The sequence below is a fragment of the Sciurus carolinensis genome, chromosome 14 (genome assembly GCF_902686445.1).
Source record: "Sciurus carolinensis chromosome 14, mSciCar1.2, whole genome shotgun sequence".
NCBI classification, from domain to species: Eukaryota; Metazoa; Chordata; class Mammalia; order Rodentia; family Sciuridae; genus Sciurus; species Sciurus carolinensis.
The window spans coordinates 32,831,011-32,845,677 of NC_062226.1; the positions used below are offsets into that span (position 1 = coordinate 32,831,011).

Here is a 14,667-nt window from a genome sequence, read left to right on the forward strand (position 1 = left end):
GAATTGAGATGCTATAAACATTGATCTAGCAGTGTCACTGTAGTATGTTGATTTTAAGTCATTTTGGGTATAAACAAAGGACTGGGATAACTGGGTCAAATGGTGGATCTACTGCAAGTTTTCTGAGGCACCTTCATACTGCTTTCCATAATGGTTGCACCAACTTGCATTCCCACCAGCAATGTATGAGTGAACCTTTTCCCCACATCCTTGCCAACATTTATTGTTGCTTGTATTCTTGATAATAGCATTCTGTCAGGAGTGAGATAAAATCTTAGAGTAGTTTTGATTTGCATTTATCTCAATGCTACAGAAGTTGAACTTTTTTCATATAATTTTTGATCAATTGTATATCTTCTGTGAAGTGTCTGTTCAGTTTCTTAGTCCATTTATTGATTAGATTATTTTTTTGTGTTAAGCTTTTTGAATTCTTTATATATCCTAGAGATTAAAGTGTTATCTGAGGTACTTGTGGTAAAGATTTTATCGCACACTTTAGTCTCTCCCTTTACATTACTGATTGTTTGTGTCATTTAGAAGATTTTTACTTTGAGAGCATCCCATTTATTTAATTCTTGATTTAACTTCTTGGGCTTAAGGGGTCTTGTTGAGGAAGTCAGGTCCTAGGCCAACATGGTGAAAATTTGGGCCTACATTTTCTTCCACTAGACACAGGGTCTCTGTTCTAATGCTTGATCCACAGTGAGTTGAGGTTCATGCAGGGTGAGAGATAAGGGTTTAATTTCATTTTGTTAAATGCGGTTTTCCATTTTCCCCAGCAGCATTTGTTGAATAGGTTATCTTTTCTCCAGCGAATGGTTTTGGCAACTTTCTCTAGTATGAGATAATTGTACTTATGTTGGTTTGTCTCTTTGTCTTCTGTTCTGCACCACTGGTATATGTCTATTTGCTGCAAATACCATGCTCTTTTTATTACTATAGCTCTGTAGTATAGTTTGATGTCTGGTATTGTTATGCTTCCTGCTTCACTCTTCTTGCTAATTATTGCTTTGACTATTCTGGTTCTATATTTTTTTTTGGCTTGGCTTGGGCCATAAAAATAAAGAGAAGGAAGAAAGCAAACTGACATGTCATACCCACTACTTGCTAGACCCTTTACCAACTGGTTCCCATAATTTTGTTTGTTTCTTGTGACAGCTCAGTGTTGTTTTCCCCAGTTATCTAGATCAGCTCAGAGAGGTCAAGCAACTTGCCTAGGCTCACAGAGTAAGTGGCAGAGTCTGCACTGGGGCCCAGGTCAGTCTGACTCAAAGCTGTGCCTGTGCTTTATCACCTGGAAGAGAAAGTGAATCATTAGAAAGAAGAGGAGATGCCCAGTCTCATGGCTCAAGGATGGGGCTTTCTCTTTGTGTCTGGAAGGTTCTAGAATGCACCAGAGCACAGCTGTCAGCTGATAGAATGATATCACTGGAGAAGTCACTGTGACAGCTGGTGGTTCTCACTCCCTACGTACAAGGTAGGAATTCCTCTTCTCCCAACCATACAGCAGCTCACTGTCCAGTGGAGAATATTCCCCGAGAAGACAATTCTAGTGTCCTCAACCACATTCAGACATCATCTGTTTGCCAATCTTTATGGAGAAGGGGAAGGAGCAGGAGGGGCCAAGGTTTAGAACTGGACCTGGGCAGCAGGGGTTGAAGACGCTGCTGCATGGGAAGGGTCGGTCCTTCTGGAGTCAGGGAAACCTGGGTGGTGGCAGGATCAAGGGTTCAGCACAAGGTCACAGGAGTGCTGAGCGGGAGGCCCACATGGGAAGGGGAACAGCCCCCAGAATATGGAGTTTCAGGTGCGTGGACAGGCAGGATGGCAGCCAGTGTTGAGAGACACCACCTGGTTCCTGCACCGGATTGGCACGAGTGAGGCAGGGAAACGAGGAGGATCCAGTGTCTGGCCAGGCAGGACTTCATTGCAGGAATGAGGGATGAGGGTGGAGTCTGGTCTCAGAATGAAGCCAGGGTCAAGTGGTCCCAAGAACTTGTGTAGATGCCCACACCACAGAAGTCAAGGTCCACTCCAGTGACTAGGAAAGGCTTTGCCTTGGCTCCAGCTGGGGCAGAGGGGCCAGCAGAGATCTAGAGCTGGTAGGCCCTTCCTGGTAGGACAGCACACTGTAGCAAGCTGGTCATTTTAGGGACCTTAGGAGGTCTAGGTTCAGAAGAAGATCTAGGGAGCCCAGGAGCTTGTGACATGGGCTGGCTAATCCCCCTATTCACTGAAAAAGAAAGAAACTTCATCCATTCCTCTTTGCACCATCCGGGGTCATTCCTTGCCTGGGAGGGGTCTGAGAATCAGTGCTCATTTAGTGATGTCATCTGCAGGCCTCAGAGGTTTAGAGCAAGAAGAGACCCAGCCCCTCCTTCATTTTACTGATGGGAAAGCTGAGGCCTGGAGGGGTTAAACACTTCTCTGAGGTCCAGGAGCTCAAGAGAGTGAGAAAGAGTCCAGGCTGCTGCACCCCTCCACCAGGGCTCCTTTCCTCTGCACCCCCACCAATGTGGGCTTGCCATGGTAAATAAGTCTCCTCCAGCATGGGAAGCAATTACCTAGCAACTCCCCATAACCAGGTCAGAGCCTGAGTAGCGAGACACCATGTGCAGCCTCTCTGGGGAATTCAGATGTGTAGAGATGGGTTTGCCATACATGACCTCACACAGAGCCCTACCTGGGTGTACCTGGGAAGGTGGTGGTATTCTCATGCCAGGATCAGTGAGTTGCTGGGACTATGTAGCCCTCAGGGCTGGCTGGTACCTTCATCCCCATAGCAGACATATGGCTTCCCTGTGTACAGTGCTAGTTCCTTCGAACAGCACAGAACTTGTTCCATTGACTTGCTGGTGTGGATGTGGGAATCAATAGAGGAAGGTTGATGCAGGGGGCTGCTATGTCCAAGTGTGACCACATAGGCATTTCCATTTGGGGGCAGGGAGCTTCCTCATACAGCCTTCTTATTTCTTAATTATCTCAAGAAATGTTTATGAAGCAACCAGTTCATAAAATAAGTGGCTCTTCTTCTAATATTCTCCCTACACTGGGTTCCGTCAGCCATTCCCGCCCCTTCCCCACCCAAGCCTGCTTCTCCAGTGGGCACAGTCCTGCCTGTCTCCTGGCTCCTGCTCTCCTGCAAGGTCCTGCCCCCTGGTCTGAGTCAATCATGTCATGCTCCTTCTCTAGGAGATGGCTTAGGAATGGCAGGTGATCCAACCTTGCAGTGGGGTCTGGGGAGTGAACACTGAAGGGCTTCTAGGACAGGTTTTGCTCGCTAATTGAGGTTGGGAGTGAATGTGCCTCTTCATTAGACATGACCATGTCTGCATGTGACATTCACACTGCAGAAGCCACTGAAGTGGCACCACTGATGCTGAGGATGGCATTGCTGAGCTACCGAGTCAAGCAAGCTGGGAGCTACCCCACGTCCGGACACCTCATTCTGGGAGATCACAAACCCCTCATTGTTGAAGTTGCTTTTGGTTCAGCCTCCATTTCTCACTGAGGCTCACTCACTTTCTACCAGTCTGAGTGGCTACACAGTACATGTCTAGACAAGTCTTCGTATTAAAGGTAAAGGACACAAAGGAAACAAATGTCTCTCCTTCTGAATAAATCAAAGCTCTGACTCCTCCACGGGCAGCTGCACAGCCAGCTTCCAGCAAGTCTGATGAGGCTCCTCCCTGGAGAGCCCCAAGGCTTCCCTGCATCCCCGCGTCCAGGACATCGTGTCCAGGCTCCCATCTGCTCCCGAGAGCCAGTTGTGCAGTCTCTTCCCAGCTTTGAGTTCTGTGATGTCACGTCGATAGCTTTAAGATAGCCATGGTGGAAGTTGTTCTCTTCAAAGTAAACTTGTTTTTTTAAGAGAAGTTTTAGGTTCATAGCAACATGGAGCAGAAGGTTCAGATGTTTCCCGACCCCTCCACATGCAAAGCCTCCCCACTGTCAGCATCTTCAAACAGAGGGGTATATTTCTTACAGCTGAAGAACCTGCAGCGACACATCATAATCACTGAAGCCCGGAGTTCACGACAGGTTCACTCTTGGTATTGCACATTGCACGCATTTTGAAAAATGCACAGTGACATGCAGCCACCATTAGATACCATACCCAGTAGCTTCACTGCTCTAAGAATGTGCTGTGATCTGCCTATTCTTTCCTCACTTCCCCGACCCTTGACAACCTCTGATCTTATTACTAGCCTATAGTTTTTCCTTTTCTAGAATGTCATGGAGTTGGAATCCTACACTGTGTAGCCTTTTCGGGTTGGATTCTTTCACTTCGGATTTGCATCTAAGATTCCTCCATGTCTTTTCAAGACGTGATGGTTCATCTTTTTAGACAATCCTATTCCGTTATCTGGTTGCACCACAGTCTGTTTATCCAGCTACTTTCTGAAGGACATTTTGCTCACTTCTAAGCTTTGGCAATTCTGAATGAAGCTGCTGAAATGTTGGTGTGCAGGTGTTGTTTGTGTGGACTTGAGTGTTCAACTCCTTTGGGTAAACGAAAAAGAGCATGTTGCTGGATTGCATGGTAAGAATGTGTTTATTTTTTACAAGAAACTGCCAAACTGTCCTCCAGAGTGGCTGTACCATTTTGCATTCCCACCAGCAAAAAATCAACATTCTTGTTGCTCCACATCTTTACCAGAACTTGCTGCCATCTATGTTTTGGATTTGGGGAATTCTGAAAGGTGTGTAATGTTATCATGTTGTATTAATTTGCAACTTCTTGCAGACATATGATGTTGAGCATCTTTTCATGTTTCCATTTGCATTTTCTTTGATGAGGTGTCTGTTTGGGTCTTTTGCCCATTTTTAAACCAGATTGTTCATTTTCTTATTTTTGAGTTTTAAGAGTTCTTCATATATTTTTTAATTTTAATTTATTTTTATTGTAAACAAACGGGATACATGTTGTTTCTGTTTGTACATGGAGTAACAGCATACCATTTGTAATCATACATTTACATAGGGTAATGATGTTTGATTCATTCTGTTAATTTTTCCTTCCCCCCTTATTTTTCCAAAAGAATTTCATGTTTGCTTTTCTAGTTCTATGAAGAATATCATTGGGATATTAATAGGAATTGTATTAAACGTATAACACTTTTGGTAGTGTGGCAATTTTGACAATATTAATTCTGCCTATCCAGGAGCATGGGAGGTATTTCCATCTTCTAAGGTCTTCAATTTCTTTCTTTAGTGTTCCATAGCTTTCATCGTAGAGGTCATTGACCTCTTTGTTAGATTATTCCCAAGTATTTTATTTTTTGATGTGATTGTGAATGGAGTAGTGTTCTTTATTGCTCTTTGTGTGACTTAATACTGATGTATAAGAATGTGCTTGATTTATGGGTATTGATTTTATATCCTGCCCTTTGCTGAATTCATTCATTAGTTCTAGAATATTTTTGGTGGAATATTATGGATCTTCCAAATATTCAGTTATATGAATGACAAATGGTGATAATTTGTTCTTATTTACCTAATTGCATAATTTTAATTTCTTCTAATTGCTCTGGCTAGAGTTTCAAGAACAATGTTGAATAAAAGTGGTAAAAGAGCACATCTTTCTCATAATTCAATTTTTAGAGGGAATGCTTTAAATTTTCTCAGTTTAGAATTATATTGACATTACATTTAGCATGTATAACTTTTATGATGTTGAGAAATGTTCCTTATATCCCTAGTTTTTCTGGTGTTTTGAACATGAATGGGGTATATTTTGTCAAATGCTTTTTCTGCATCTACTGAGATGATCATATGATTCTTGTTTTTAAATCTGTTGATGGGTGAATTGCATTTACTGATTTCCATATATTGAACCAACCTTGCATCCCTATGATGAACCCCACTTGATCATGGTGCACTAAATATTTAATATGTTTTTGTATGTGAATTGGCAGAATTTTATTGAGAAATTTTGCATTCATGTTCATCAGAATTATTGGTTTGAAGTTTTCTTTCCTTGGTAAGTCTTTGTCTGGTTTTTGTATCAGGGTAATACTAGCCTCATAGAATGGGTTCGGAAGCGTTTTTCCTTTTATATTTGATGGAATAATTTGAGGAGTTTTGGTGTTAATTCTTTTTTGAAGGTCTTGTGTAATTTAGCTGAGAATCAGTCAGTCCTGCCCTTTTCTTAATTGGTAGGCTTTTAATGGTGTTTTCTATTTAATTGCTTGAAATTGTTCTATTTGAATCCTGAATGACTTCCTGATTTAGCTCAGGTAGGCCATGTATCTCTACAAATTTGTAAAAGTCTTCAATATTTTCTATTTTATTAGAGCATAAATTTTCATAACAGTTTCTTCTGATTTACCTCTAAGTATTTTTTCATTTCATCCTTGATTTCTTCTACTATCCCTTTGTCTTTCAATAGTGTATTATTTAGTATACATATTTTAGAGTAGCTTCTATTTTTTAATTTATCATTGATTTCTAATTACAGTCCTTTGTGATTTGATGGAATTCAGGGTATTACCTCCATTTTTTTGTATTTACTAAGGGTTGCTTTGTGGCATAAGATATGGTCTATTTTAGAGAAGATCCATGTGCCACTGAGAAATGCTTATTTGCTAGCCAATGGATGAAATATTGAATGTATGTCTGTGAAGTCTAAATTAGTGATTGTATTATTTATTTCTACAGTTTCTTTATTTAGATTTGTTGATAAGATCTATCTAGTAATGAGATAGGTGTGTTAAAATCACCAGTATTTCTGTGCTGTGATCTATTTCATTCTTGTAATTGAGAAGGATTTGTTTGACATATGTAGATGCTCCATTGTTTGGGGCATAAGTATTTACAATCAATATGCATTGTTGCTGTATAATTAATTCCCTTCTATAGAATGAAATGACCTTCTTTGTCCCTTCTGATTAACTTTGGCTTGAAGTCCACTTTATCTGATATGAGGAAAGAAACCCCTGCTTGTTTGTGCAATTCATTTGAGTGATATGATTTTTCCCATCCTTTCACCTTCAGTCTCTGGATGTCGTTGCCTATGAGGTGAGTCTCTTAAAGACAGCATATTTTTGGGTCTTCCTTTTAATCTGATCTACAATTCTTTGCCTTTTGATTGATCAACTTAGACCTTTAATATTCAAGGTTATTACGGAGATATGTCTTGTATTCCTAGTCATTTTGGTTTATTTCTGGCTTTTAATTTGATTTAGACTATTTTTTCACTATTCCTTTAGGGTAGTTCCTCCATTTGCTGCTTTTCACTTTTTTTTTTACTTCATCCTTATGGAATATTTTATTAAGAATATTCTATAGTATAGGTTTTCTCACTGTAATATTTTTAACTTGTGTTCATCATGGAAGGTTTTTATTTCATCTTCAAATCTTAAAATTCATTTTACTGGACATACAATCCTTGGTTGGCAACAATTTTATTTCAGAGTTTGAAATATGTTGTTCCATGACCTCCTCACTTAGAGGGTCTAGGTTGAGTAATCAGGTGATATCCAAATTGGTTTTCCTGTATACATAAACTGCTGTTTTTCTTTCACAGCCTTTAAGATTTTATCCTTATGCCATATTATAGTCACTTTCATTATAATGTGTCTTGATGTGGGTCTGATGTAGTTTTGTATATTTGGTGTCCTGGAAGCCTCCTGTATTTGATTTTTCATTTCATTGTTTAGGTCTGGAAATTTTTCTGATATTTTGTCATTGAAAAGATTGTGCATTCCTTTGGTTTGTACCTCTGCTCCTTCTTTTATTCCAAAAACTCTTAAATTTGGTCTTTTTATGTTATCCCATAATTCTTGGAAGTTTTGTTCATGGATTCTTACCAACTTCTCTCCATGGTCAACTGTAATTTCAGTATTATATATTTTGACTTCATCATCTAAGGTTGTCTTCCAAATAGTCTAATCTAAATTACAAATTCCACAGAATTTGTAATTTGATTTTTTAATTCCTTCATTTCTAGAATCCCTGCATGTTTTTTTCATAATCTCTAACTCTTTATTGAAGTGATCTCTCACTTCCTGTATTTTCTCTTGATTTCCCTCTTTATAGCACTCTTTACTTCACAGATCAGATTAACTATGTACATTCTAAACTTTTTCTTGGACATTTCTTCTATTGTGTTGTCAGTGACTTCTCTTATTGGGGCATTTGGTTTGTTTGTGGTATTTTGTACTCTTGTTTTTTTCATGTTTCTTCTGTGTTTTCCCATCAAGTTGTATGGATATGAGGCAATACAGGTTCTACTCAGTAGACCTATATTGTCACTGAAGATTTTCAGTATCCCACCTTTAAGAGTGAGACCAATATCAACAACACCCAGTGCAAATAATGTACAGCCTCAAATCTCATAGCTCCCAGCAAGGCCTCCACTTCCCTCTTGCTATAAACAGAATTGATGAGTTCAATCACTGTCCACAATAAAAACAGAAAATTTGCCAAACAGATTTACAATCTCAAATATTGGGTTAGGAGAAAACAGAAACAGTCCAGGACATGGTGTTCATGAGGGAGAAAGAGAGAAGCAGAAGCAAAAATCCTGGGAAGAATGGAAGAGGAACCAACATAGATTGACTGTTAGGTGAAGAAAAGGTAAAAAGGGAATCTTGGTAGACATACAAGTAAGTGGAAGAATACATATAAAGAGAAAAAAACAATAGAAGAATATACAGCAGAACTGCAAAACACCATGCAAATAGATCACCATTTCAACAACTAATGCACAAAAATATGTGGAGACCTCTGCAGCAGCGGCCTAGGTATTACTTTTAATCATTTATCTTTGCACTTAAAGCTTTCTGCTAAATGCAGGCCTACTGCCTGAATATGATCTGTTAAAAATGTGAATAAAAATGAGAAAAATCATTATAGAAGGTGTTCCACATTACATTAACCAATATTGCTTGTCTCACTTAAATTTGCACAATACACACACAATTTCTAAGAATTACAGATATTAATGGAATCAAAATTATCTCTCACTCATGCAGTTGCAAGTCAGATTTCAAAATATGTACTCATTTGCTTTCTTCTATTGGATGCTGTTTCATCAGTAATAGCATTTTACTTTCCAAGGTAATTCAGTTTTCCAAAAGCAAACTGTGCATTCTTTTTTGTTTCCTTAAATTGAATTTTTGTAGAAAATAATGAATTCTGTTCTTTTCTACACTGAAAATTTCACCCTTGAATTAGTACTGCAATAAACTGCTCATCAAATCATTAATATTGATGATTAAAGTTAAAATTTTATTGAAAGAAATATTAGTGACTTCCCTGTTTCAGGATGATTATATCTTTACTTGCTTATGAGCAAACACTCTGTTTCTAAATAAAGCCAAATTCACAAGTTCCAGGTAGGCTTGAATCTTTGGGAAAACCATCCAATCCTGTACAAACAGGAAAGATTAAATATTCTATTCAGTTCCTACAATGACTTCCCTAGTTTCATGAATGTCCTTCAATTAGCAAAATTCCCCACTGAAATATTCATCTACATCTAAGGTAGAACATTTCTACTGCACTAATGGAGGAATGAGAACATTGTTTCTGTGACCAGTGATATATACTTTAAGATTCCCATACAGGAGGAAGTCTACAACTACTCACCTCTGATGTAACACAAAAGAATTAAAAATATAGGTAAATGGTGGGTATAGCTATATTTGGCTGAAAGTCTGAGATTTTAACCTCCTTTGTTATTGTAGAAAAAATATTTCCTTTTAGAGAATAAGTTAAAAATCATATCAAGGAAAATCTATTCTCTGAAAACACTGTCCAGAACTTTAAAACTTTGTCTGTATTATTAAAGCTATTTTAAGATCCGGAAATCATAATGTGTGCCTCCAGTATGCCTTGTGCCAGGTTGTTCCACGCCAGTGTGTTGGTGGAACTTTGTTACAGTGGCCATAGGAAACTAATGCAAAAGTGGTGCCATTTTTTTATGGACACAATACCTTTATTTCATTTATTTATTTATTTTTATTTTATGTGGTGCTGAGGATCAAACCCAGTGCCTCATGTGCCAGGCAAACTCTGCCACTGATCCACAAAGTGACCAAAGTGGTGCCATTTTCCACTGGGGATTTTTGTTTGTCGCTGAAGCTGGCATTTGGGCACCAAAATGAAGTGGGAGAGGGACTGGATTGTGTGTGTGCGTGTGCATGAGTGTCTGTGGAGCTCCTTCCCTGTCCTCCCTTCCTCCTCCTTAGCCTTGTCCCCACCAGCCCCCTCTCTTGATGGTGCCATTGCCCCTTCTATTCCTATGGAAGGTGGAGGTGAGGGGACAGGTGACCCGAGAGGTCAACTGGCCATCAAGGGTCCCTGTTGTGCCTTCTCTGGTGGACAGGTCACCCCGCTCAGAAGAGAACAGTGAGGCAGGCTTTGCAGACCCAATCAGGGACCAGGTCAAAAAATTCTCCATGGGCTCCCGTTAGGTGTGGCCATGAAGATTCAGGACCTTGGCTAGGGACAAATGGAGCTTAAACTGCAGGTGTGACCTGGCAGAGCCCGATGGTGATGTGAGACTCTGAGGTCATGGACCTGATGTGTAGAGGAGAGAGCTTCCTGGAGAACAGCCCCAGGGCTGTCCTTGCCTAGAAGATCAGCCCTCTGCTGGGCTCAACTCAGCAGGAGGGTTTTCCATGAGATAAATACTGCAGTAATGTCTCATAATGCTCCCAGGGCTGGGCAGCAATCAAGATAAGGAAGTAAAATCTCTTTAAATAAAAGCAACACCAGCAGAGAGGTGAGGCAGAGGGTGTGGCATTGGCAGCAGCAGTCAACTCCGTTAAGGTCCCTGGGATTCACTCTCAGAAGTCAGGGATGATTTACTAGAGTCCTGGCAGTTCGCAAGTCCCTGGGCTGCTGCAGGTGGGACTTATTTTGGGGCGAAGCAGGAAAGAGAGAAACAGACTTCGGGCAGCTGGCTGGGCCTGCGTCACCTGGGGCATGCTGGACGCTTCTGTTCTCGCTCTTGGTGGGAACTCCGTTGTCACTTCAGGCCCAGGCACGGCCCCTGGAGCACATGCAGTGCACATGCAGACCGGCCAGGCACCTGCAGGCCACTGCATTGTGGGGGCCAGCGCAGCTCCATGCCACCTGGCTTTGGCTCTCTTGGCCTGGTCCTGGCTGAGGCAGGGTTTAGGCACCTGAGAGCCCACTCTTTTGCCTTTGCTGACTGGCCCAGGCCCCAGGAAGTTCACTCAAGCAGGTTCCGCAGCTCACCCTGACTCGTCCCTACCCAGGATGCCCCCTGGCACTGGCCTCAGGGAGTGGATCCAGGCCATCGCCCAGAATGTCCCCGACATCGCTGTGCAGGAGGACCAAATCCTTTGCCACAGCCTTCTCCTGCACATCAAGGGTGGGTGCCAGCAGAGGGTTGAGCACTGTGTACCCTGAGGCTGCTGCGCCAGGTGGGGGTATCTTGGGGAGGCCTGACTCCTTCCACCACAGCTCACCTGGTTCTTGAGGTCCTGCTCCAGGCTCTCAGCAAGGTGACCGAGGATTCACCCCACCCTGACATGCCTGAGGGGGCTAAGGACAGAGGAGGCCCCTGGAGTCCTGGCCTCTGGGCTCCAAGAGTGTGGCCATCTGGGGAAGGGGCCCAGACCCCCTCCATTCCCCTCCATGGGAGCAGCAGGGGCCGCAGGCCTATCTCTGCCATCCTCAGAGAGGGTAGGGTTGTGCTTGTGGGAGCCTGAAGTCTTTTGCTGCTCCCACCAGCTCTTCGCGGACTCTGACCTCCTCTTCTAGAAGGCTGGGGTGGAGGAGGGCAACTCAGATCTGGGGACCCCTGGGTCAGGCCATTCAGCTAGTGAGGAAACTCCGGCAGGCAGAGGGTGTGGGCCACTGCTGCCCTGACTCACCAGAGTTCATCCTGTCCCTCCCGTCTCTACCCTGGCTCTTCCTTGGACCCTTGTCCTCAGCATGGTGACCTCTCCCTACAGTGTCTGAAGGTCCCTGGGACCAATGTGAGGTGCCCAGTGACCCCAAGTTCCCTGAGTGTGCAGGAAAGGGAGGTGAGACCTGGCTGGGGTGAAGCATGACCAGGGAGGTGGCAGCCTGGGAGTCTGACCCTGTGGGGCTATTCACTGGCAAGGGCCTCTCTGCCCAGCCTGTGGCTTCTGGCCCAGGTGCAGCTGGCTGAAACTGACCTCAGGGAGATGTCTCTGCTGGGTGCTCTGCATGGCCACCAACCCACACTCCCCTGGACATCTCCCCCAGGGGCTCAGCACTTTCTTCTCGTAAATGAGCTATGAAATGTGTGCCATCAGCAGCCTGATTCCTGACAGCTCAGAGAAGGAGCAGGCCTTGGTTGCTTTGTCTCCATTCCTCCTGGCCTGGTCCACAGCTGGACTGAGGGTGCCTCCGAACCCATTCCAGGGCTGCCTCTGGCTGTGCGTCTGTCCATGCGGAGAGCCAGTGCACAGCTGTAAAGCTCCTCGCTGCTCTGAGGAGCAGGCTGTGGTGCTGGAAACCCCCTCCTTAAGGACCACTGTCCTTCCCTGGACCTAGCCAAGCCCAGTTGGAGGCTGCCCCACAACAAGGACTGAGGCATGAAGGACGAGGCCTGGCTGCACTGCTGCCCCTCCGGGCTCTTTGCCCAGAACTTGGCCCCTGTGTGTCCTGACCTGGCCTGTTCTCCCAGGGTCCTCCTCTGCCTGGGCCTGGGAGAACATGACCCTGCCTTCTCTGGAGTCCTTGGTGGCCAGGACAGCTGACCACGTCTCTGCCCTTCCTTGTTGTGTCTCTAGGGCAGGATACACTGCATGCACCCTGTCCTGGCAGACCTTGGGGTCCTTGGAGATGTGCATGCAAGGGAGCCTGCAGGGGCCAGGGCTGGTGCTGGCCGCCTGATCAGACTTTGCCCTCTCTGCAGTGGATGTGTGCCCACTAGACCTCTGACCCCTGCTACACCTTCTTCAGGGTGGACAGCACCAAGCGCTCCTTCCTTAGCTACCTCAGTGAGGTCGAGTGATTCTGTCCGCCACTGCCCTGGAGGAACCAGAGAGCTGTGCAAACGTCCCCCAGACCCCTTCCCAGAGTCCAGGTAGGCTTGGAGGGGGTGGGACGTCCTCCTCAGGCTGGACATTCTCTGTGATAGTGGGAGAGACCTCAGCCCTGCCCAGGTAGAAGGGGGTCGTGGGCTCTGCAGGAGGTGAACAGATGGGAGGTCAGGGGACAGTGTCCCTCCACCCCCTGGGGTGCTGCTCAGCAAAGCCTGCCTTCAGAGGTGGCTGGGTCTCTGCAGATGCCCTCTCAAGGGACTAGAATAATACCAATAATAGCTGTCACTTACTGAAGGCGCATGCCAGGCACTTTTTTGTACCTCAGTCTCCTGACCATCCTTACGTGATTGCACTAACAGATGATGAATCTTGCTTAGGCTTAGGGTTAAGGGGTTTAATACATATTGTGAGAGGCATCCCTGTCCCCAGTGTGGCAGGGGATGGGGGTCCTGGCTGCAGGTGGGGGCTGGGAGAGTTGAGGTCGGGACTCACCTCTATGCAGTGTTCCGGAGCAACTTATCTCACCTCCTGGAGCTGACTGGCAATGGGAAGGAGTCCCCGATCTTCATAAAGAAGTGGACCAAGCAGCTCACTGCCCAGTGAGCCACGGCTGTCCAGCACCTGGCACAGAAGCTGGGGAGCATCTGGAGGGACCAGAAGCAGGTGTGTAATTCTCTCAGGGAACAGAGCCCTGAGAGCTTGGGTGATGCTCTCAGAGCATCAGCTTCTGAGCAGGCATAGAGCTGGCCCTCAAGCCAGTGGCACTGGAGTTCTTTGCATATGATCCAGAGGGAGAGAGGTGGGGATGGCCAGGTCAGGGTGGTGCAGGTGAAGCCCTTTGCCCTTTGCAGAGCTGGGGACAAGGCCCTGATGAGTGCTTTGTGCTCTGTAGACAACTCATTCGGATCAGGCAGAGAAGTCATGGCTTCCACCTAGAATTTTCAGAGTAACAGTCTATTTGGGGAAGACTTGTGGGTCCATCCATTCATCTCCCATCCACCGTCTGTCCATCCATGCATACACTAGAGAATTACACGACTCTGTCTCACCCTGGATGTTTCTCTGAGTCCCTCTAATTTCATAAACTCTCTGGTCTATGTTAACTGTTGTCCACCTGGAACGTAACTCCTTGCATCACGATACCTGGTGTGGATACCTTGGCATCCAAAAGTGACCGCCCAGGCCCAACCTAGAGACAGGGTCTGCTGCCTCTGGTCTCCCAGCTGGTGACTTGGGGGGAGGGTCAGAGGTCTACTGCTCTTCCATGACAACCCCACTCCTCTCATTGTCCCAGATTCTCGTTCACATTGGCTTCCTGACAGAGTCCAGGGACAATTTCAGCCCGCGGGTGCTGAAGGACGGGCCTCTAGGGAAGATAGTGCAGTGAGCGGACATCCTGGCTGCTCTCTACATCCTGGGCTGTAGCCTGTGGTCTCCATCTCCCTGAAGGAGCTGCAGAGGTGAGTGCTGGGGACAGCCAGTACACTGTGATGGGGCGGGAAGGGATGAAGGAGAACATCCCAGAAGCCCCTGCTCCACTGCAGGTCCCATGGCCCATGGATCCTGGGAGGCTTCCTGACTTTCTGTCAGGTACTGACATACCCAGGTCCCACTGATCCGCTCCATCTGCCTACTGCTTCCCTCCATGCTGACACTCAATCACGTTTGGGAC

The 14,667-nt window shown here is 44.9% G+C and overlaps 1 pseudogene; it reads left to right on the forward strand.

Annotated features, from left to right (window-relative positions):
• The first annotated feature begins 11,232 nt into the window (after nt 1–11,232).
• Nucleotides 11,233–14,459, forward strand: LOC124964233 (alpha-1,6-mannosylglycoprotein 6-beta-N-acetylglucosaminyltransferase B-like; annotated as a pseudogene).
• Nucleotides 14,460–14,667: the final 208 nt, after the last annotated feature.